Genomic DNA, 23,192 nt, shown 5'->3' on the forward strand with positions numbered 1-23,192 from the left:
TCTCATGGCTGAATGGGGATTTGAACTCGGGTCTCCCCGGTCCTAGTCCAGCACTCTAACCACTACACCACACTGGCTATTTGTAAATAACAATGTGGGATTTGTAAAGCAAGGTGGTTTTGGGTTTTGTTTATTGTTTTTGTCTTGCTGCAAAGAAAATAGTTAATTTAGCAACTTTGGGTGGGTTTGTTCTTGGCTATAAGGAAACACACTCCATATGTGCTCAGTGGCCCTCTTCTGAACCCTGGGACTGTTCTCTTGCAGAGCTCCTGTTCATTTTAATGACCCATGTGTTGTGTCCCATGTTAATTAAAGGGAAGTGAAAGATGTCATTTGGATTTTCCACCTCAGGCATCAAGATGTCTAAGGCCAGGCTTGCCTCAGGACCAAACTACATGTTACATACAATATAGTATAACCGGACGGCCCTTTATAAGCTTGAAAATTTGTTTTGCAAGGGGCAGTGGAGAGTGCAGAGGAAGGCAGCAGGGGAAGGGAGTTCTTAGCCCTTTCTCTGCTTATTGTTACCCAATTTCAGATCACCCTCAGCTTCTCACCCTGGGAGATTTCAAATGTGTCTTTGAACAAATGTGCATTTGAAGCCCCAAAGCTGCGTGGAGGGGTAATTTGCAGCAGGAAAACATGGAGCGTACAGAGTAGTCCCTTATCAGTTCTCTGCTCTCTCTTGATCACTTCAGTTACATAGAGCTGGGTTTGTGTAGTTTGGCCTTCAGACAAACAAGTCTGCTGGGCAGCAGGCACCACATTTACCTTGTAGTAAAGAGTCAGCAACCTTTCAGAAGTGGTGTACCAAGTGTTCATTTAATCACTCTAATGCTAAGGTTTTGCATGCCAGCAATACAGAACGTTTAGATTCTAACCCACACACCCACCCCGCCATGGGGGTTGCCCTTCTTCCCTCTTGCCCTGCCCCCGATTTCCAGCATGCAGCCCCTGAAAACCACCCCTAGAGCCATGTGAGAGATAAATTCTCTCTGGCTCAGCTCTGAGGAAGTTTTCATGAGCTGTGTGCTGGAAATTGGAGACAGCAGACCCACAGGGCCAGGTGGGTCTCCTGCAAGGGGGTTGCCCTTCTTTTCTCTGTGTTCAATTTCCAGCATGCAGCCCCTGAAAACCTTCCTCAGAGCCAAGCAGGGGTGCACCTAGGTAATTTTGGAGCCTGGACCTTAAGGCTTTTGGAGACCCGCCCTCTGCTAGAGGCCCCCTCCACGGCTGCAAGTTAAGCACACACACACACACACCCCCCGTGACACATGCAGTATTTTAAACACATGGGTTCTTGAGGGCACAAGCAGCAGCTGGACTCACAAAAATGTAAGAATATTTAAAAGGTATATCTGTGCAAACATGCATTAGCAGAAAAAAATTCAACATGCAACTTAACATATTCCCATCCCACATATTTCTTTCCTGACTCCCCACTATGTCTCAAAAGTACCTGGCACAGGTCATACTGCGCTGACTGTCCGGTGCACTGCAGGCCAGCAGCAACCACACCACCCAGGACAGATTTTGGAGGCCCTAGTGGGTGTGGAGGCCCTGGAATTCAGCCCCAAAGTCCAGGGGTAAGAGTGACTGGAGACAAGTGCCATTAATTGGACTAACACTGTGAGTGCCGCACAAAATCATTTTGCATGCCACTCCAGGTGCCATAGGTTGGTGACCCTTGCTGGAGTAGGTTTCCCCATCTACCATTTCTATCTATCAAACCAGTGCTGAGAGATTGGTTATATATATGAGTATCTTGAACGAAGCCTGAAGTATGTTGGCACCTAGAGATAAATGCAGTTTTATGTTGACATTTAAGCCTTGTCTACACATTTAGCAGAATGAGGTAGTATAATTTGGAGGTCATAGAATGGACTATCCACCTTCAGATAAGGTGCCATTTTTTAATTCTCCCTTAACGTTAAAAAAATGTGTAAGTAAAAAGTGAGAACATCAGGAAGAAAAGTTCTAGTCCTACCTGCTTCCTGTTGGACTCATTTTCTTCTTGCATGAAGTTGTTGATGTAGGCCACATCAATTGTAGCCTGAAATGGTGTGTCCCTTTTAAAGGTAAAGAGTGCCATCGAGTCGGTGTCGACTCCTGGCGATCAGAGAGCCCTGTGGTTGTCTTTGGTAGAATACAGGAGGGGTTTACCATTGCCATCTCCTGCACAGTATGAGATGATGCCTTTCAGTATCTTCCTATATCGCTGCTGCCCAATATAGGTAGGAACATAGGAAGCTGCCATATACTGAGCCAGACCATTGGTCTATCTAGCTCAGTATTGTCTTCACAGACTGGCAGCGGCTTCTCCAAGGTTGCAGGCAGGAGTCTCTCTCAGCCCTATCTTGGAGAAGCCAGGGAGGGAACCTGGAACCTTATGCTCTTCCCAGAGTGGCTCCATCCCCTGAGGGGAATATCTTACAGTGCTTACACTTCTAGTCTTTCCCATAGTCTGGGAAACATACCAGTGGGGATTCAAACCGGCAACCTCTGGCTTGCTAGTCAGTTCATTTCCCCGCTGCACCATTAGGTGGCGTATACATCCCTTTTACCACCTCACAATTCTCCCACCTAATACAGGCAAGCATTTTGCTTCATGTGTCGATCAGGCAACTTAGCCCTGGAACCCTTCTGGGGTTCCGTCCTGCAGCATGTGAAATATACTAAAGGAGCGCATACTTCTATGTATATGCAGAATGCTTTTCCTTCTTCATTGTGTACGTACAAACCAGCTCCAGCACATCTGGGATTAAGGGGTGCCACTTCCAGAGCAGAGGATGTGGCTTCCTTTTCATTCAGGCTCAAAGCAAGGAATATTATTATTTTATTATTTACATTTTATATCCCGCTCTTTCTCCAGAGCCCAGAGTGGTGTACTACATACTTAGGTACCTCCTCACAACAACCCTGTGAAGTAGGTTAGGCGGAGAGAGAAGTGACTGGCCCAGAGTCACCCAGCTAGTATCATGGCTGAATGGGGATTTGAACTTGGGTCTCCCCGGTACTAGTCCAGCACTCTAACCACTACACTATGCTGACCAGATTGTGGCACCAGAACTGCACACCAGTTCTGAGTGCAACCTGGACAAGGCAACCTGTTCTGGTAGCTCAAGGTCTTGGGCATTAAAGATCATGTCATATGTAGATATTAAAATACTGTTATATTATATGGTGTTTTCCTTTTTGTATGGAATAAACATATGCCTTTAAAAGGGAATTAGACAAATTAATAGAGGACAGGTCTACTCTATGGTCAAGGCAGTATACTTCTGAATACCAGTTGTTGGGGGGCAAACATAAGAGGAGGCCTTTTATCTTCATGTTCTGCTTATGAGCATCCCAGAAGCTATTGGCTGTCTTATTTTGGAAACATGATGCTAGACTAGATGGTTCCTTGGTCTGATCCAGTACATGTTTTCTTCATGAGAAACCAGATACCAGCTTGCTCAGAGGCTTAGTGAGGGCAGCAGGCCAGGCAGAATGACACTTCTGCAGCTTTTTGTTGTCCCAAAACACAGCAGATCACATCCAGTCATTGAATACTGGAGATGAGCAAATGTGGTGCTGGACAGCAGCAACCAGAAGGTTTTTGTTCGTTTATTTGCTGAACATCATCTGAGCAGTGGGCCAGAGTGGGAGAGTGTAACTAAAGGTCCATAACCTTTTCCTGCTTGCTCTGGCATAGGTTCCAGTGGTGAGCAGAGTGTAGCACTGGTGCTGCCCTGAGCACCAAAATGGCCACTTCAAGAACTTCTCAAAGTCTGTTGCGTACGTTATCTCAGGAATGCTCACAATGCCCTGCAAAGTAGGCCACTGTCATTTGAGTCTACAGAACAAATGTAGACACACATGCATGCACTTACACATTATGGTAGCAATCCTTCCTACCTACCTACAGATCTCAACATTAACAACAAACTCATCTTCCAGAATATGAAAAACCAACATTTGAATTTCACTGTGCAAAGTGGGGTTTCCCCAGCTAATTCTGATAAATGTTGGGCCTCTTTCCAAAAGTCTGTTTAGGCTCCAGTGCAAACTCAGGAACCTCCATCTCTCTAGCCCCCCACCCCTCCGACTGCTTTCCATCCTCCCCCTGAATCCAGTCTCATCAGGGTTTCTTTTCCACTCCACTCCCCCCTCTCCGGTTTGTCGCCATCCAACAAGCGGAACTCTCTTGCTAAGTGCATGGAAAGGATTGGCGGCAACTACCTCTCTCCTTGTAATTTATGCAAATAGCCTCTATAATTAGCAGTAATTTCAAGGCACGGCACGGTGCTTCAGACGCTCCTCAGCAAGGAAATGCCCCGACGGTAATTCTACGGCATTAACTTTATTTACTCCACCTGTGTGGTCTCAGCACTAGCTAGGCCTGTGAGCAGAGAGGTAGGATGCCGGCTCTCTTCCTGAAGATGATCCTGAGCTGGGGGCAGGCCCCTACCTGTCCTCCAGGGAACCATGGCCTTGAAAAAACCTTTGTGAAGATGCTCCTGATAAAGCAACGTTCCACGGTTTTCACAGTAAAGCCCCAGGGCGAAAAGCAGTATTTGGTTTGGGATCTATGGACCCCTAGACACAAAGCTTGAGTTATCATCTTCTCTCTCCTCACGGAAAGTTGCTTTGAATGGAACTCCTCTTTCTTTGCATCTGTAGCTGTTGAATAGCTGTGTGTAATAGTTACTGCTGACATCCAGCCTAGCAAAGCGCTTGCATAATGTGCAAGGTTGCACCAGCACAAGAATATTATGTAGTTGCACTACACATTTCAGATTTTCCTCAAAGCAACACTTCTAGATCACATCTGATGCTAAAATTTTGCCAAATTTTGAATGCCAATTTTCCTTTTAACTCTAGCATTTGCAAAGTCCACACAGATTTGTGAAATGAGAGAACTGTTTTTAGCCTTTCCAGTAGCTGTTAAAATAAGTTCACCCTGACAAACCACCACCATCTTGGAAGCACCATTATCATACAGTGAAATGGGGAGTGGCACTGGTATTCATAGCCCAAAGCATTGAAGATGCAGATATTTGTCCACTCTCAACAAATACCTGTGGCTTTTGCTTACCAGCTGTTCAGATGTCTGTGTTCTGAGCTTAGATGGAGAGATCTGCCGAAGTATAGATGTGTCCATTCCTTCTCCAGTGCTTCGTGTTACCTATGTATGCTTGAGAGCCCAAAGTGCTGGAATATCCCAGCATGAATCTGCAGCATGCACACTTGATCTGTAGATCTTTAGTGAAAAGGATAAACCTAGGCATAGTGCTTTTAGCCTGCAGGTCTGTGGCAGCTAAATTGCTTAAACCCTACTGAAGACAATGGAGTTTCAATAGGCTAACTGGTAGGATGGTGGTTTTGCAGGCCTGGCATTAGTATCAACCTGATCTTCACAGCTACCCTATAAGGTAGGTCACAATTGGGCTAGAGAGTCAGTCTTGCAGTAATGAGCATGAATTGTCCCCTTTGCTAACCAGGGTTCAACTTGGTTTGCATTTGGATGGGTTACTACATATGAGTACTGTCTGCTGGAAGTTATTCCCCTTAGGGAATGAGGCCATCATTCATTGGTAGACCATCAGCTTGCATGCAGAAGGTCCCAAATTCACTTAGCCCTGGCAGCTTCAGGTAGAGTTGGGAAGGAAAGACTCTGCCTGAAGCCTTGAAGAGCCTCTGCCGGTCAGTATGAGCAATGCTGGTCGGTATAAGTCTGCTTTCTATCTTCCTATGCAATCTATTGTACAGATGGCCAGTTGAGGCTGGAAGAGAGTGACTTGCCCTGGGGCACCCAGGGAGTGGCTAGCTGATGTGAGACTTGAAGCTGGTTCCTTTAGATCTGAATCCCAATACGAAATCATCCATGCACCAAGATTGAGCATAGAGAGAACTTTTCCTTGAAGGTTCACTACAGGCATAGTCTGAGTATAGTTAGGAACCAGCATAAACACTTTGGATTGGGAGGCTAGCAAGCTGAAGAATTGTTTTTATTTTTGTCTGCATTAATATTGACAATATAGTATATATTACTATATTGTATATATTACTATACAATATACCTGCCATGATCCCTCCAGGTTATGGTAGGATATATATTTTTTCATATAAAACAAGAAAGACACTTGGATGGTAGAATGCTAGTGGAGTTGTTTTCAGATGAGATCTGTAGACAGAAAGACTATCTCTGCTGCACATTAAGCTTGCTACATCTCTGCAGAGTATGATCAAAGAGTGATAGACACTGAATCAATTGAATTTTGGGCCTTTCAGGCAACTGAAGACCAGTGAAATGTATGCACATACCTCTGGTCACCCAAGTTATCTAGAACAGGGTGGGTGGGTGGAGAGTGGTTGTCTGTTGGGTGTTCATTGTATGTCCATAATCTTGGTATGTGTGGGGCTCTCCATAACTGCTTTTCAGCAAAGAATGTCTCTAGAAATAGGTGCTTCTCAAGTGTATTTGTTGCATAGTGGGGAGAGCACTGTGCCTACCCAAACCCACCACGGTCAACAGGAAGAGCACACATCCAAAGCCAACCTGAATGAGAATTTGCCCAAAGCAAGTGGTCAGTAGGTGGCGCTCTTGCCAATGCAACTAAGAGCATTGGCATAATACAAAAGGCCATGGCAGTGTGTGTGCGTGCAACCATTGTGGCATATGAAGAGTGGCATTTGGTATGAGGCGGAGGATGCAGCATCCTGAAGCCTTCAGATTCCATGGTGAACAGGTTTCTAGTGAGTATGGGTATGAAATGATGAAGGGGGGATGCCTGATAAAGTGGGAAGGGGAGAGTCTTGACCAGCATTTGCAGTGGTCAGGACATCAGTGCTCTGTATAGCTCTTTACCCTTCCCCAGAAGAATGTAAGAGGAGCCCTGTAGGATCAGACCAAAAGTTGCTCTAGTCCAATGTTCTGTTTCCCACAGTGGCCAGTTAGATGCCTCTGGGAAGCTCAGGAGTGGGACATGCAGCCATGTAGCCCTCTCCCACCTTTGCTTCCCAGCAAGAGGTATTCAGGATACTGCCTGTGAACCTGGACGTAGCAGATAGCCATCTTGATGACCGGTAGCCAATGATAGACCTGTTCTTGAATTCACCCAACAATCCCCTTCTAAAGCTGCCTAGGCTAGTGGCCATCATCACATCTTGGGGCAGTAAATTCCATGGATTAATTATGTGGTGTGCAAAGGATATTGGCTGAATAATTAGCCGAAGGGGAATAACATTTCTAGATTCAGCTTTAACACAGAGCATCCAGATCCCTCACTAAAGGAACATTTTAGTCTCTCTTGTGCTGTTGTGTGCCTGAGTAAACAATACAGTTTTGAAGGCTTATAAGTCTGTTTTTTAACAGTTGTTTGAGAACCATGCAAGATGGCAGATTTACATTCACATATGTACCTCCAGGTACTTTTTGCTTCCTCAGTGTACAGAAGTGCTCTATAGGAAGTAGGTGATCCCATCTAACAATCATACCATGGATGTTGTCAATTCCAGGCAGGGGGGTAGCTGTAATTGAGCGGATGGGTTCAAAGAACCCGGGCCCCCCACAACCACCGCTCTCTATTTTCTTCATTATCTCCCTCACTCTGAGGGGCTGGCAGGGAGAGGGGTGAACACGGAGGAGAGGTCTATCAATGGCTACTAGTCGGAGGGCTGTGGGCCACCTCCAGCCTCAAGGGCAGGGTGCCTCTGAGTACCAGTTGCAGGGGAGTAATGGCAGGAGAGAGGGCATGCCCTCAACTCCTGCCTGTGGCTTCCAGTGGCATCTGGTGGGCCACTGTGCGAAACAGGATGCTGGACTAGATGGGCCTTGGGCCTGATCCAGCAGGGCTGTTCTTCTGTTCTTATGACTCCCTCTCCCCTAGCTATGCCCCTGATTCCAGGCTAGGAGTGTGTGGCCATCTCTGCAATGGGAAGAGCCCCGCAATCAGAGGCCAAGGGACTTGGGTAGAGTGACAGTAACAGCATCAAAGCTTCACGGGTGATAATTAAGGCAATTTTTCAAATAACTTCTAAAGGTTCCCATCATTTCAATTAAATATATAATGCTTTTAAAGCTGCAATCCTAGGCACACTTACCAGGGATTAAGTCCAACTGAACACAGTGGGACTTCATTCCAAGTAAAAACAGCACAGGATTGCGTTGTAAGGGTCTGAAACGTGCAGCCTCCTCCTATGCATGCTTTCTCAGGAGGAAGTCCTTGAATTGCAGCCTTGGTGGTGGTGGTGAATCTGATTGCATTGATTTATAATATGTTAACCGGTCACTTCAAAATGATTATCTGTCCCAAATCCAGATGGGGTTGTCTAAAATCAGAATATATACATGCATCAAAGTGCAATTGAAGGGACTGAAAGACAGTAAGATCACAGCCAGGCCTTCCACCCACCAGACCTCATGCAGATCAAAACACAGAATACAGACCACAGAACGGCATGGGCAGAATACAGGGGTGAGTGCTGTGTTACCACAACCCTCCTCTCCATCCATAAACCTCCTTGCTTCTTTTGTTTTGAAAGAACACTCAGACTTATTGCACTAACACATCCACCCTGACATGAAACACAATTTTTAAATTCTGAGTGCCTACACCTGAAGAAGAGCGGTGTGTAACGTAACTGTTTACATTTTCAGCATTCTCACTCTGATCAAGTGGCACAATAAAGTAGCATCACTTCATATACCCTCCATTTCTTGTTGTAGAGAACAGACTGAGTTTGACCATGCAAATAAGCAAGCTAAGCCATGGCAAGGGTAGAGGTGGGGGAAGCAAAAAAACACTCCCCTTTCACATGTTATGACCTCTTGAGTGACCTTTTGGTGACCTTCAACAGAGGGTCAGTTAAAAAAAACTCTACTTTTTTGCTTCAAGGTTTTCTCTTTGGTCAGTTAGGAATGCTGATTGCTCTCTAATCCTTTTAATCTAGACAGCTTACCTATTTGCCTGAATTGTGGAATGATTCCTTCCTTCTTTAGTGTTCTGCTCTCTTTCTTATATTTTGAATATATTTTACAACATTTCAGTAAAGAAAAATTACAGTTGTCCCATCAGTGGGCAGCTTTCAGACTTAGTCATGTTCCATTGACATTAATGCAGTTTAAATTAGTAATGAACAACTTGCCTCACTGATGTCAGTGGTGCTTTGTCATGACTAACTAGTCTGAATGCTACCCTGTACATGGTACTTAACAGAGCAACATAAGCAAATGGCCGATCTCTGGGCTGAGGAGCTTACACTCGGTGGCTGACGTGATGCACAGAGTGCTGTGGGTGGTTGTGCCCCTCCAACGCTGCTGTGGGCATCTCTAAAACAACGCTGTTGCTGAGGTGCAAGAACACTCTTGTGCTAATATGTAAACATGTGCTAGCATGTTTGCATGATGCTGTGACCATGGCAGTAATGGCTGTAGCATCGTGCAATACGCAGTGTTGTTTTAAATATCTGCAGTAGCACGGGCTACACAGTGTGCCAGCCACTGTGTTTAGAGGGCGGGATGGAAGGGCACTTAATATCTCCTCTGTGAATATAAATTGATCATATATTTGTAAATATCCATCCATAACCGAAGATTATAAAGTGAATTAGCATTTTGACTGCATCTCTAGTTCCAGTGCTCAACAAAAGACTTCATTCTAGAAAATATTTTGTTTCCTTTCCTTTTCTAAATGCTACAGAGAACCGATCTTTTATTTGCTATCAAGCTCTCAGTTTCATTTGAGAGAGAGAGAGAGAGAGAGACTTCTGATTCGAGCTGTGGAGGAAAGCTTTTGAGCTACACAGGACTCGGAGGAGATTCAGTGGATGAGCTCTGTTCACAAGCACAGCAGGATGGATTGCTGTGCTTCCAGTCAGGGAGGAAACTTGCATCAGATTGGTTAGCAGTCCTTCTGGGCTTTAAGCCTTCCTCATGTATGTGTATGGCTTGGCTCACTTGTTTGGATCACCTGGCGTTAATCTGCTCTACTGGTACTTGCCACCTGCTTATGACACACCATGGTCCATGATGTTGTATATGTTAATCTTGGGGGGAAGGGTACTGGGGTGCATTATTCTGACTTGAGGTGCATAGAAGGATTTGGATGTCTCTCTGCTCCTGTCGATTCTGTGAATCTGCCAGCATCACTCCGTCATTCACTCATGCTGTTCGAGTCTCCTTACAAGATCTGACAGCCTCAGCTTGCCTAGCAGTATGACTAACTCTGGTCTATAGCTGGTTACCACTTGATTCACAGTTTCCCAATGCTCAGCCCCCAAACTAAATTTGAACACCAGAAGAATATGTGTCACGATTATTTATTAAATACAATTGCATCCTGCCCTTCCTGTGAACATCTCAGAGCAACATTCCAGCCTCACAACAGCCCTGCAAGGTAGACTAGACTCAGAAATTGTGATTTCCATGGGCCACCCAGTGAACTTTCTAGTGAGGTTTGAATTAAAACTGGATTTCCTCCATCCCGACCTAATCTGCTAGTTAATGAAAAAGATTCCAAGCCATGAAGAGAGAAACATGTGTGCAGAGTGCAACCACTAAGTAACTGGAGGCAGCCCACAAAGTTTTGAGATTAGGGAGCAGAGATATGGAAAGTGCTTGGTTTCAAGTTATGTCTTATCCCCAATACCTCTCTTTTTACATAGAAAAAGAAAAAAGCAGCAAGGACTACTAGTTTCATTTAGATTTCTACAACACAGAATGAAAAGTTGTACCCGTAACTCCAGTATGAGTGTTTCTTTCCCGTTCTGAGCTTGAGAAGAAAAGACGGTTGCAGCCATCAGGCATCCTGCAGCTGTAAATGAACTGAAGCGTGGAGGAGGCAGAAACAAAGGGTTCTTGTACCTTCTGCCTTTCATTATCTTGTGGTCGTGCATCTGACAAAGTAGGCTCTAGAGCACATGAAAGTTTATGCCACATTGAATTGGTTACGTATGTCTATGGTTGCACGTTGCTGCTTTCATGCAGGAATCGCAACACGGAGGCACTTGTCCATGCCTAGAAGGGTTAAAGTCAGCAGGTAGTAGGTGGGGCTGAGAGGTGTGGTTTGGATCTATCCTGGCTCCTTCTCTGCTGCGTACTTGAACCAGTCACTCCTGGAGTGGCTCTTGCATATACCTGCCTAACTTGCCTCTGACACATTCTCTGCCTTCGTTTTGCTGGGACCGCCTCACTTCCTCGCATTCTGGATTTTGCATTGCAGACAGCAACAAAATTTGCCTGACAAGCCAATGTGGAAAGACCTGTTGGAGGATCGCGGCTGCCACCAGCAACTCTAAACCCATTAGGTAACTAGACTTTAGTCTCTCTTCTCTCCATCTCTTTTTGTTCTCTTTTGGAAGACAGACTTTCTCCAATAGATGCTGAAGTTACTGTTGGGCCAGGGGTGCCATAAATATATAAACAATTTGATGATCACATATTGAGGATGACAGGTGGATAAAATTATGGAAAAAGTTTACTTTTCTTCTTCTTTCAGCCACTGGGAGACACCATTCTTCATAGTGTAACACATTTTGATAGGTACTTAAATGTCTCATTGGATGGTGCAAGTGTCAGCTTAACTTTGTGATAAGAATGCCTTCCTACAGCCCTGCTTTGAATTACTCAAGTGGATGGAATATCTTTTTGTTTATCTATAATTTTATTAGTGTTGTTTCTATCAAAATATACAAAATCAAGACCTAAGTCCCATTGCACTAAGTAAAACTTTATTCTGATTGGACTGTAAAAAGAAAATCATTAAACTTAACAGATAGATGAATATGGGTAAAGCAGATTTTGGAAAGTTGATGCAGTATAATAACAGTTGGGGTTTTTAAAAGTCTGATGTCAAAATTAGATGTTAATTGTAAACCACCCAGAGCCGTTGGATGCGGCGGTATAGAAATGCAATAAATAAATAAAGTCGTGCAATTTATTTTATTTATATTATTCAATTGCACCCTTCATTCAAAATACTCAGGCACTGTAGAAAAAAATTTATATATATATATATATATATAAACCCCTCAGACCTCAAAATACACAGGCAAGCGCTGAAAAGCACAGCGGAAATTCTACAGGAAGATGGTACAAGGAGCTGATAAAAAAATCAAAAGTAGATTTCTCACATTTCAAACTCTGCAAAGATCTGGGTGACGTGTTTGATCTGGATATCAAAAGATACAGTCCTCATACATTGAAATTAATCTCATTTTGAAATCATATCTTTCTAAGGTGGAAAAACAGGACAAGTTGTGTTTATCCTGTTTTTCCACATTAGAAAGATATGTTTCCAAAACATGACTAATTCTCTCAGACAAACAAAAGAAAAATAATAACCTGAAAAGAAAATTATAAAGTTTAAAAATTAATTTTCTCATTATTCTGTGGAAAATCAGGATTTAAAAAAGCAGATCAGTTAGGGTGTAAATCCAAATTAATTGCAGACATTTGTTTTTAACAAGTGCCTTTTTAAAGTTTTGCAGAATATAGGAGATGAAGGGACAGAATGAGGTCATGTTGAAATTGGCTTGTTTCTGTTTAATAAAAAAGTATCTGAGTTACATTTCAGCTGGGAGGGGGTTGTTTTTAAACAAGCGCCAGTTGCCTTGATTTAATTCCTTGGCATTATAAATGTGAGGCTGATGGAGAGATCTTACTTTCTTTATATTATGCAAGGTAATGGGAAATTCTTGCCTCTTCAAGGTAATCCATCTCAAGATGCAGAATGTGTTGGCTGTTAGGAACATAGGAACATAGGAAACTGCCATATACTGAGTCAGACCATTGGTCTGTCTAGCTCAGTATTGTCTTCACAGACTGGCAGCGGCTTCTCCAAGGTTGCAGGCAGGAATCTCTCTCAGCTCTATCTTGGAGAAACCAGGGAGGGAACCTGGAACCTTCTGCTCTTCCCAGAGTGGCTTCATCCCCTGAGGGGAATATCTTGCAGTGCTCACACATCAAGTCTCCCATTCATATGCAACCAGGGCAGACCCTGCTTAGCTATGGGGACAAGTCATGCTTGCTACCACAAGACCAGCTCTCCTCTCCATGCTCAGCCTTCTGTTGTGACAAAAAGAAGCTGTGCTGTGGGTGGTTGGATTGCCCTTGGGATGGTCCAATGCCCCCATTAAAAAAACAGACACGCACCCTGATCATGGGAAAGAAAACCCTGCTAGAAACAGGTTCCTGAAGAGAGAACTACTGGACACAGGGTAGGTCACAGTGGCGGGGAGAACTGATCCAACCATAGGATAATGTATTTATAACCCGTGATTTGCCCTAGAAGAACCTCAGGGCTACTTCACACATTGTGCTTTTGGTATACACCTAAGATTTGCAAGGGTAGACCAAACGTGTTAAGTGTTAATGTGACTAACAGGTGTTAGAAAGCATGTATGTCTGGGAGCCAGGGTTGGCTGTGGCTCTCTATTGAATGTGCATGTGGCGGCAAACCTGGGTTTGCTGTTGTATAATGTGGGGAATGACCCTCAAGTATGTGCACCAGGCCCTTCTTCATAGGCACAGCGTGTGCATAGCCTTCTCCTGCTCCCACCATTTTCTAGATTAGAGACAATGGTTTGTGAAACCTTCATTCTTTTCTGTGGAACACCAGCTCCATAAAGGAGACACTGTGGACGAGGGGGCGTTGAGCAGATGTGAAATGTGAGAGGGGTATCCTCTTGTGTTTTAAGACAAGGACAACCCAGCTCAGTGACAGATGACTGGGTTAGAGTGCTGCCAGCATTGGTTGCCTCTGCAGCACCCACAAATGAAGTTAGGTACAGTCCACTTCTGCTCACTCTAACTACTATATTCTAGCACAGCCCCCATTAACATGGGGCTTGCACAGGAGAAATTCCCAGTGAACTGTACCCACTGGTCAAATGTGTTTGTGTCCTACTCTGTTGCCCTCTGTGGAGCCTGAAACCTGCCCCCTGAAGCAGCTGCCTCTTTGTGCCATATGGCAGGGCTGTTTTTGAACAAGGGCAGCTGTGCTATAGTCTGAGGGTTGCCCATATGCTCGATTTTAAAAGCATGCCTGCAAAATGTTTTATACATTCAGTATGAACGCAACCACTGTATGGTTGCAAATGCATACAGTATGCAGGTATACTTGCCAGGGAAGTGGGATTGGCCATAATGCCTAATTATTTTGCATTCAGCTGGCGGCCTCGAACACTGGGTTGCTGCCATATCATATGTGAAGCAACCCCCAAAGTAGGCCTATTGGATAAGGATTGACCTTGGATAATGGCCTACCTTCCCCCTCCGCCCTCTCACTCATACTCTTCCCACTTTTTGTACTTCAGCTTTTAACACGGGAAACCACGTGCTGATTTTTTCTGGCACAAAGATGAATTTCCATGCTAGAGAAAGGCTGCATTTTGTAATAACGTGTAGTGATAATTACATCTAACGTTTTATTAGTACATTTCAAGTGTCCAAACTGCTTTACACACATTATATCAATTATTATTTTTTATCACGGAGCAGGCCAATGGTATGATTCCCTTCTTGCCGATCCGGGGGTGTCTACGGTATGTGTTTGTGTGTGCAGAGGCTGAGGGAATAATGGCTTGCCGAAGGCCACCTGGCTCCCACCATAACCAGGGCCTCCTGGTTCACTGCTTGCTCTCTTAAGCTCATGCTCAAGAATGGCTCCAGGGCTCAGGAGACCTTCAGTAAACTGCCCTCCATGGGCCACCTCCTACCTGGCTGGGCATTGAGTCACTCTAACCCACCACCACATGAAGGATCTGGTCACAAGGGTCTCAGGGGTCTGAAGTGGGCCCTTCCAAGGGCCCTGAGCTCAGCAGCTGCCCAGCCAATATTGGCATGTTACACCAGCTCCCTTCCAAATACGTGAAGGGTGGCACAAATGTGTTTTTGGAAACAGATACTTGTAGTAGGGATGCATACTTTGTGTGTCAGATGTCCAATATGTACACCCATGGCAAAACACACATTCAGGATACCCTTCATGTACCAGAAACTGTGTGCCATTTTTGTAGCCAGGAGATTAATCTCTACCTGAGAAGAAGTAATATATAAAGTTACTCCTTCTAAACCCTCTTCTGGAAGTTAGGAAGGCTTCCCCGTTAATTAGTCTTTCTGGTGGGCCACTGTGTGAAACAGGACGCTGGACTAGATGGGCCTTCGCCCTGATCCAGCAGGGATGTTCTTATGACGACTCCCTAGCACAGCTGGCAAGTAGAGTCTGTCTGTCTGTCTTTCACACACACACACACACACACACACACACACACACACACACACACACTGTTCTCACGTGCAACCAAGACTGGTCTTGGCTGCGTGTGAGAACCATTGGCAGCATGCAGCTGCCGGTAGCATCTTGGCAGCATACCCGCCAAATAGGCCCACAAGTACACCCTTAACCCGGACTAAATGATTGTATGTTGGCACCAAGCGACGCTGACATTGGAGCAGCTTCCCAGCCAGTGTGCAGTGCATTATGGGATTACCAGGGACTGGGACAATGTGTCCCAATGCCCACACCTCTGTGCTGCCGGGGGAAGTAGTGGAACATCTGGGCATGCGATCCGTGCGCCCTGACCCAAACCCGGCAGCCAGATCATCTGCAGAGAAGGCAAGCTAGCTTCGGCTGCTTTCCCTGCTGCCAAACCTGAAGCCTTCTCACACAATTGTGAGAAAGGGCTCACAGAGTCTCTGATAACTTTCAGGTTGCCACATTACTTGTTAGACAAAGAGGTCATTCATACAATCAAAAACTCTGTTCTTCCTGGGTTTGGGAGCTGTATGTATTTTTGGTTGTGTGGAAAGCAAAGTAGGAGAAAAACCTGGATAGAAGTGATTGTGTGGAAGCAAGGTAGGAGAAAAACCTGGGTAGCTTTTCCTCCTACCTGGCTTCCACACAACCAAAAATTGGGAGCACACACAACACCCAAACCTGGGTAGAATACGGTTGATTGGGTGAATGACTTCAAAGAGTCTTGTGGCACCTTAAAAGGTGCTGAAAAGCGATGAAATGTATTGTAACAGTCTACCAAAGCTTATGCTACAATTAGTTTGTTAGTCTTTAAAATGTCACAAAGCTCTTTGCTGTCTTTGTTATAAATTTAGAAATTAATCCTCTGACTTTTGCTTTCAGTCGACATTGACTAGTTGACTTCTAAGGAAGCTAAACTTTCACAATTTTATTTACACTTACCTAAGAGGTAGTCCTATTTAATTCAATAGGTCTTAACTTCCAAGTAAATGAGTTTAGGATTGTCCCCCTCAATGAGTAGGTGAAGAAAGTACAGAGCTGGACACGATTCTGGGATACCTAGCTCAGCATTCTGTCCCTGCTACCGATTCATTGTGTAGCTTTGGGCAAATCACACTTTCTGAACCTTCTACAAACTGGGAATAATGGTCTTAAAAGCTTATTTTGAGGACAAACATAAGAAAACTGATGAAGCACTTTGCAAATTAAAAAAGCTGCAGTCACAGTCATTCTTTGGTTCTATTTTTCCGATACCAACCTAAGTTTAGTAATAACAACAACAATACAGTGGCTGACATCTTGGCTGATGAAGCGCTTGCATATGATCAAAGTTGTGCTGGTGCAAGAAGATCACATAGTTGCACCAAAACAAAACCCCAGGCATGTGTGCAATTGCAGAAAAGTTTCATTTAAAATAAATGAGATGTGCCGTTTCAGACTGTTGTGAAAGTGCATGCATTCTTGTGGTAGTACAACACTAGTCTGGAATGCAAGCCAGTGCAACAACTTTGTGCAGCACAATGTCCTTTTGCAAGTGCTTTGTTAAGAATACCACGATGACATATTTATATACCGCTCTTCAACCAAAGTTCTCAAAGCGGTTTTCATAGAAAAACAAATAATACATAAATAAGATGGTCCCCTGTTCCCAAAGGGTTCACAATCCAAAAAAGAAACATAAGGCAGATACCAGCAACTGTCACTGGAGGGATTCTGCTGTGCTGCGGGTGGATAGGGCCAGTTGTTCTCCCCCTGCTAAATAAAGATAATCACCTCTAAGGTGCCTCTTTGCTCATTTAGCAGGGGGGAAACCACCTAATGGCGCAGCGGGGAAATGCTTGACTAACAAGCAGAAGGTTGCCGGTTTGAATCCCCGCTGGTACTATATCAGGCAGCAGCGATATAGGAAGATGCTGAAAGGCATCATCTCAGACTGTGTGGGAGGTGGCAATGGTAAACCCCTCCTGTATTCTACCAAAAGAAAACCACAGGGCTCTGTGGGTGCCAGGAGTCGAAATTGGCTTGCTGGCACACTTTACCAGTCAGTGCATTTAAAGTGTTCAAAGAGCTTCACATACCTGTCTTCAAGAGATGCTTATAACAGATGTATTAAGTGGCCGGTATTTCAGATGGGATGGGGGCTGAGGCTGAGAGTAATACATTGCTTGCCTAAGGCCACCTAAATACTACTACTATTTATATACCGCTTCTCAACAAAGTTTACAAAGTGGTTTACATAGAAAAATAAAGAATAAATAAAGAAGATGGCTCCCTGTCCCCAAAGGGCTCACTATCTTAAAAAAGAAATTGAAAGTAAACACCAACAACAGCCACTGGAGGGTTGTTGTGCTGGGGTTGGATAGGGCCAGTTGCTCTCCCCCTACTAAACATAAGAGAATCACCATTCTGAAAGGTGCCTCTTTGCTCCTAGTGAGTTTATGGCTGAAGTGAGATTTCCTAAGCTCACACTCCTAGCCATTACACCACATCGGCACAGTATTATTCCGTACATTAAGGCCAACTATATGTGAACCAGGAGATCCATGATTAGTCTACTGACTTCTTTTTACTTTAATGTAATCAGTGATGGGGCAGTACACACTTGTAGTGGTGTGAGGAGAAGAAGGCTTAACTCTTTCCCCTTGGGCCAATTTTCTTGCCAAAACTGGGCGGCCCGGCTCCTGATGAGGGAAAGATATCCATTCTGAACATAACTTCCCCATTGGGGGGCAGAAGACATGTGTGCACCAAATGTCTTCCTAGAACCTCTTTGTTTGCAAAATCTTGCAGCTAAAAATAAAGTTTTTTCTTGTCAGGCTAATTATCCTGGCTAGAGTAACAAATAAAATTTCATTTTTAAATATTTTGAAAAGAAAAGCACTGACAACATCAGAATGGGGTATCCGCAAACAGTGGTGATGTGTGCCCACACCATTGTGAGTGCCTAAATAAACTGCCAACAGTCTAGTGCAAGAGTGCTCTTTCACAAATATTTAAATTATATAAATATTTAAATTAAATATGATTGCACTTTTGTAATTCTACTTACATTATTTTCAATGTGCACAGACCACTGGTGCTTTTTTTAGGCACTTGCAGAGGCTCAGCCCCTCTGTGTTTTACTGCGCCACATGTCAGCCACTAAAAAATGATCAGTACCGTTGGAATATGTTTCATTCCATATATAATAAAGACAAATCTGCTTTTTTATAAATGTTGTCATTGCCATTCTGTACTGTCAGGTTATAACAAAAAACCTTGGTCATGCAATATTCCATGTTCTGGGTGGCCACTCAGTAAAAGAGAAGTATTCTTCTCCCTGCTATTGATGGGCTAAATTTGGAGACAGATACATATAAACCTGGTGGCCATCTTCTTTTGGCCCAGCACATATTTCAAAGGTTTTACTGGATATGGTGATACTTATTCTTTATACTTATTACTGAAAATGTGTATATACTGCTTTTCAACAAAACCAGTCCTCAAAGCAGTTTATTTATTTATTTATTTATTTTATTTCTATACTGCCCTTCCAAAAATGTCTCAGAGTAATTTACATTAAAATAAAAACAATTAAGATCAGTTAACAGTTAAAATCAAAAACTATAAAAACAATATAAACCCAATTAACAATTAAAACATTTAAAACAATTTCAAAACCCTGGAAAACCAGGCCAAATACTCATAGTTTTAAAACCCTGTTTACCTAGCAAAAGGGATGAAAAAATGATTTCCTGTTCCCGATGGGCTCACAAATCTAAAGAAGAACACAAAGGAGATATGTTAATACTAATGAGGTGATCATCATGCTAAAATGGATTGGCAGGAATTTCACCTAGGAACTACTCAGTAGAGATCAGCAAGTCATGCAGGGGGAATGACAAACCCACAATGCAGATGCTTCAGCACCTGCCAAAGTCTGCACAGGTCCATTTAGTCCACATCCTCAACAGGTCAACTGAACCACAGGAAAGTCTCTCAGATTAGATGGCCTTTACCTGTATTGCACCACAGTTGTACATTGTGTTATGCAGAGGAACATAACAAAAGGACAGACTCCTGTCCCAAGGAGTTTACATTCTGGTGGTGGTGGTGGTAGTAGTAGCAGCAGCAGCAGTGGGGCAACCACAGAGGGAAGAGAGAGGAAAGAGCAAACAAGAGATACAAACCCAGCTAAACATACAGCTTTATTTCAGTTGAGGATGAGAATTATTCTTTTTTTGTTGATTCATCAAATCATGTTTATCCCTCATCCTGCACCACCAAGGCTCACAGTGGCTTACGAAATCATGATAAAGCAATAAATCAACACAAAATCCCTTGCAGCAGCAGCAGCAGCAGCACGAAAACACAAAAAAAACCGGAGGCAGCAAATATGCAAAACTTTACTCAGCTGCCATATAAAGTGCATGGAAACAAAGCAGTCTTCACAGTCTGCCTGAATTAACTAAGAAAAGGGGAGAGCTAATGCTCCCTGGATAAAGAATTCCACAAGGCACTGCTACAGAGTAGACCTGATCATGTGCTCCCGCCTTCTGCACCTCACAATAACAACAACGACAACAAATATTTATATACAACTTTTCAATAAATGTTTCCAAAGCAGGTTACATAGAGAAGTAACAAATAAATAAGATGGATCCCTGTCCCCAAAGGACTCACAATCTAGAAATTGCCTCACAAGGTAAAGGGGACATGCAAAAACAGCCTTCCCTGCTGACCTCAACCTATGGGCTGGTTCCTGTGGAAAGAGACAGTCCTATTGATGATTATGGTTAGAGGTGAAGGAAGCACATGGAGTCCATGATTTTCCTCCCGTGGCCGCATGGTGAAGGGATTTGCGCCACCTAACTCCGTAAAATATGGCCATATAATAATCCTCTTAAAAGTTTGTTGTGTTTTTTTTAAAGGGGATGCTATACTCATGTACCACGTCCTGGGAGCATGCCTGTAATCTGCACTCCCATTCTGATGTACTCGGAAGCTCCACATGCCCCACCTGATGGGCCTCCTCACCTTTCCAGTCACAGAAAGAATCTGTCCACCTTCACAGTGTTTAGACAAACAATGCAAGTGTGGACAGTGGGTGGGTGGAACTTCTTAGCATGCCAGTGCAAGAAGGGCTTGCAGGTGTCCTCACAGGACACAAGTACATTGTCCCCTTTGTTGAAGGGTGACCAGACCCTGTCTTTGAAGGCTCCAAAGAGTATTCGTAAGTGATCTGAGTACATGCTGAAACTGTCATGTGGCTAGTTTGCTCTGCAGTAGCAGAGGGGAGGGGCAGAATGTGAAACTGTGCGCACTCAGACCCATAGACGGGAAATGATCTGAATGTGCATGACACAGCAATTTTGCAAAAGCTACAAAAAGCTAGGACTAGTCAGTGCCTTGGACAGGAAACCGCCTAAAGCCCCTATTACACACCTTGGTTTTCATGATGGAAGAAAGGCAGGTTATAAATGAAATGCAATAAATATCTCGCCAATCAAAACTGGTTGGGTGATCTAATCAATACTGCATAGTCATGAAAATGCACTCTGGATGCTGTAACGTCCCCTTTGCCCATAAGATTAATTTTCAACAAAGAACTGTGCACTGTAATTTATTTAGAAGTAAGTCCCATTGGGTTAAGTCGGGCTTACTCCCAAGTAAGTGTACACAGAAACCCAACTCTAATTTCCACGACTGACCTAAAACATTTGGTGCCCCATGTGCAAAATACAAACGGCAGCCCCTCCTTCGTTCACTAAAAAATGTGGGCCAGATATTTGATTCTAAACAGCAGCTGAGATGGTACATTTTTCTTTTTCTTTTGATGACTGCCAAGTTTTCTCTAACTAGAAAACTGAACTCAAAAACAATGTCCTTCTCTCATTTCATGGTGTAGGAAAATATTAACTCAGGGCAGCCACAGTAAATAAAGGTGGACATATTTTTACGTACCCATGAGGACTCTTTTTCTTCACTGAGCTAAATATTCTTCTAGAATGTCTGTAAAATGAAACATATTTCTTGTTTATTAATGTTTAGATTATCTTGCATTTGTGCATATGAAGTATGAGATTTCTCCTCGACAGTTCGTTTGATTTTTGTTAACTTTCTCCTAAGCATTGCTTAACTGGATTTCTTTTTCATTTCACACATTATTTTGCTCTACCTTTTATATATATTTAATAAGTTATCCATTGTAAGATACTAAAAATGCTAATCATTTTTAAAAGTTAACATGGGGTACAGTCCACCAGGATGTTATTTGAGCAGCTCCCATTCATTTTAGCAGATCTGGAAGTGGAAAACTTCCTGTTGGAATGTGTTCCTTAAGTCAGACCCATCTTCTTCGCCTTCTGCCACTCAGAATGTCACCCAAAATTCACATCCTGATGATGTGTTTAGAAAACCAAAGAAACTCCATGTTTGCCCAGAATTCCTCATTCTAATTTATAATCCCAGCCCAGCTCAAGGGACATCACGGCCTCTCATGATTGGCATCATTATCTCTCTCCAGCTAAAATGTATCTATGAAACTTGCTAAGACAGCTAAGGTTCCCACTGTCAGAAAACAGGATATAACCAAATAAGGAGTAATCACCCGATGAACAATTAATCATTCGCATGCGTACTAGATACTTAGACCACCATTTTATTGCCACGTATACTGTGTCTAGGGTGTCAGCATCATTAGATTGTCTGTATAAATGTAAGATGCACCTGTAACCAAACTGTAATCGGTTTGAGAGCGTGAGCCTATTGATTACCTATTGCTGACTGCAGAAGCAATAAACCTCAATTAATAATTCCCAATCCTTGTGTCTGACTGATTGGCTAAGCGGACCCAGGAACGAGCCCCATCCACATCACTGAGCCAACCACATAACCTTATCTCATAGTAAAACCATCTCTGCTAATTCTGTACCACCCAAGATCTTTTCTGGTGAACCACATATTCACACACATGCACACACTATGTACTGTAGAATCAACTAACTAAAGAGTAGTTGTGTACCTTTATGCACTGCTGCCCTCGTCTCCCATTGTTAGTTCTTCCTCACTTTTGAGATGGAGAACGGTCTATTGGGCCTAAAGGCTGCATGCTAGAGGATGCAGCCAAAACAGTGAATCTTGGCCCTCATCTTCAAGCATTCCCCAAATACATGACTCTGTTAATATTAAAGGGCCATCAGCTGTCATTGATTTCTAAAATGTTGGCTGCAGAATACCAAATACGTTGGTTGTAGAAAAACCAGCCAAAAAGAGCCTTCTGTTTTCTGGTAGGAAGACATGCAAGAGGCAAGAATGAGGACAGAAGCGTCTCTTATTTTTATATATATATATATAAATTTAATGTATTTCTATCCTGGATTTTGAGTGCCATATTCGAAAGCCAGTAATAGAAAACATTCTCATGAATGGGTTATTTGTTAACATTTTTAACAAATGTTAAAAGCAAACAGCAATTAAAACATAAAAGGGTGTAGCACACACACATTATAATTTTATAATTTAACATTATAACATTATAATTTAGCTACTAATATTTGTGTGTGTGTGTGTGTGTGTGTGTGTGTGTGTGTGTGTGTGTGTGTGTAGGTAGGTAGCTAGATAGACACTCTCTCTCTCTCCCTCCAGCTTTCATTTAATCATAGCCAGGGACATAGTCTGTTGGATCCCCCAAGAAAGGTGTTTCACAGGCACAGCAATACCACTGAAAAGCCCTATCTCTGGTTCCTGCCATATGAGTCATGGATAATGGTGGGTCAGAGAACACGGCTTATAAAAAGAACTTAAGGCCCAGGCAGATTCATATAATAATCCATGGGCTATATTAAGAGGGAGTGCTTCAAACCGGAATCTCAAGTTTTTCATTCTTCCTCATTGGCAATATTTTCTACTTTTAATTGCTCTTGTGAAAGTATAGAAGCTTTATCTTATATTTTGCTGAAGTATATCTTA

The 23,192-nt window shown here is 43.3% G+C and overlaps 1 protein-coding gene across 6 annotated transcripts in view; it reads left to right on the top strand.

Moving 5' to 3' along the window:
• SP6 (Sp6 transcription factor) overlaps positions 1-23,192 on the top strand; it is a 123,858-nt gene that overhangs the window by 72,765 nt on the left and 27,901 nt on the right. The window contains exon 1 of one of the 6 annotated variants that reach the window (XM_053266570.1): positions 10,429-11,292. The exons of the other annotated variants lie outside the window; for them this stretch is intronic. The gene's annotated coding sequence lies outside the window, so the exon portion shown is untranslated. Of the gene's footprint in view, positions 1-10,428; positions 11,293-23,192 lie in introns of those variants that run through there. 6 annotated transcript variants of the gene reach the window in all.

This window comes from Hemicordylus capensis, chromosome 6 (genome assembly GCF_027244095.1).
Source record: "Hemicordylus capensis ecotype Gifberg chromosome 6, rHemCap1.1.pri, whole genome shotgun sequence".
Lineage (NCBI taxonomy): Eukaryota > Metazoa > Chordata > Lepidosauria > Squamata > Cordylidae > Hemicordylus > Hemicordylus capensis.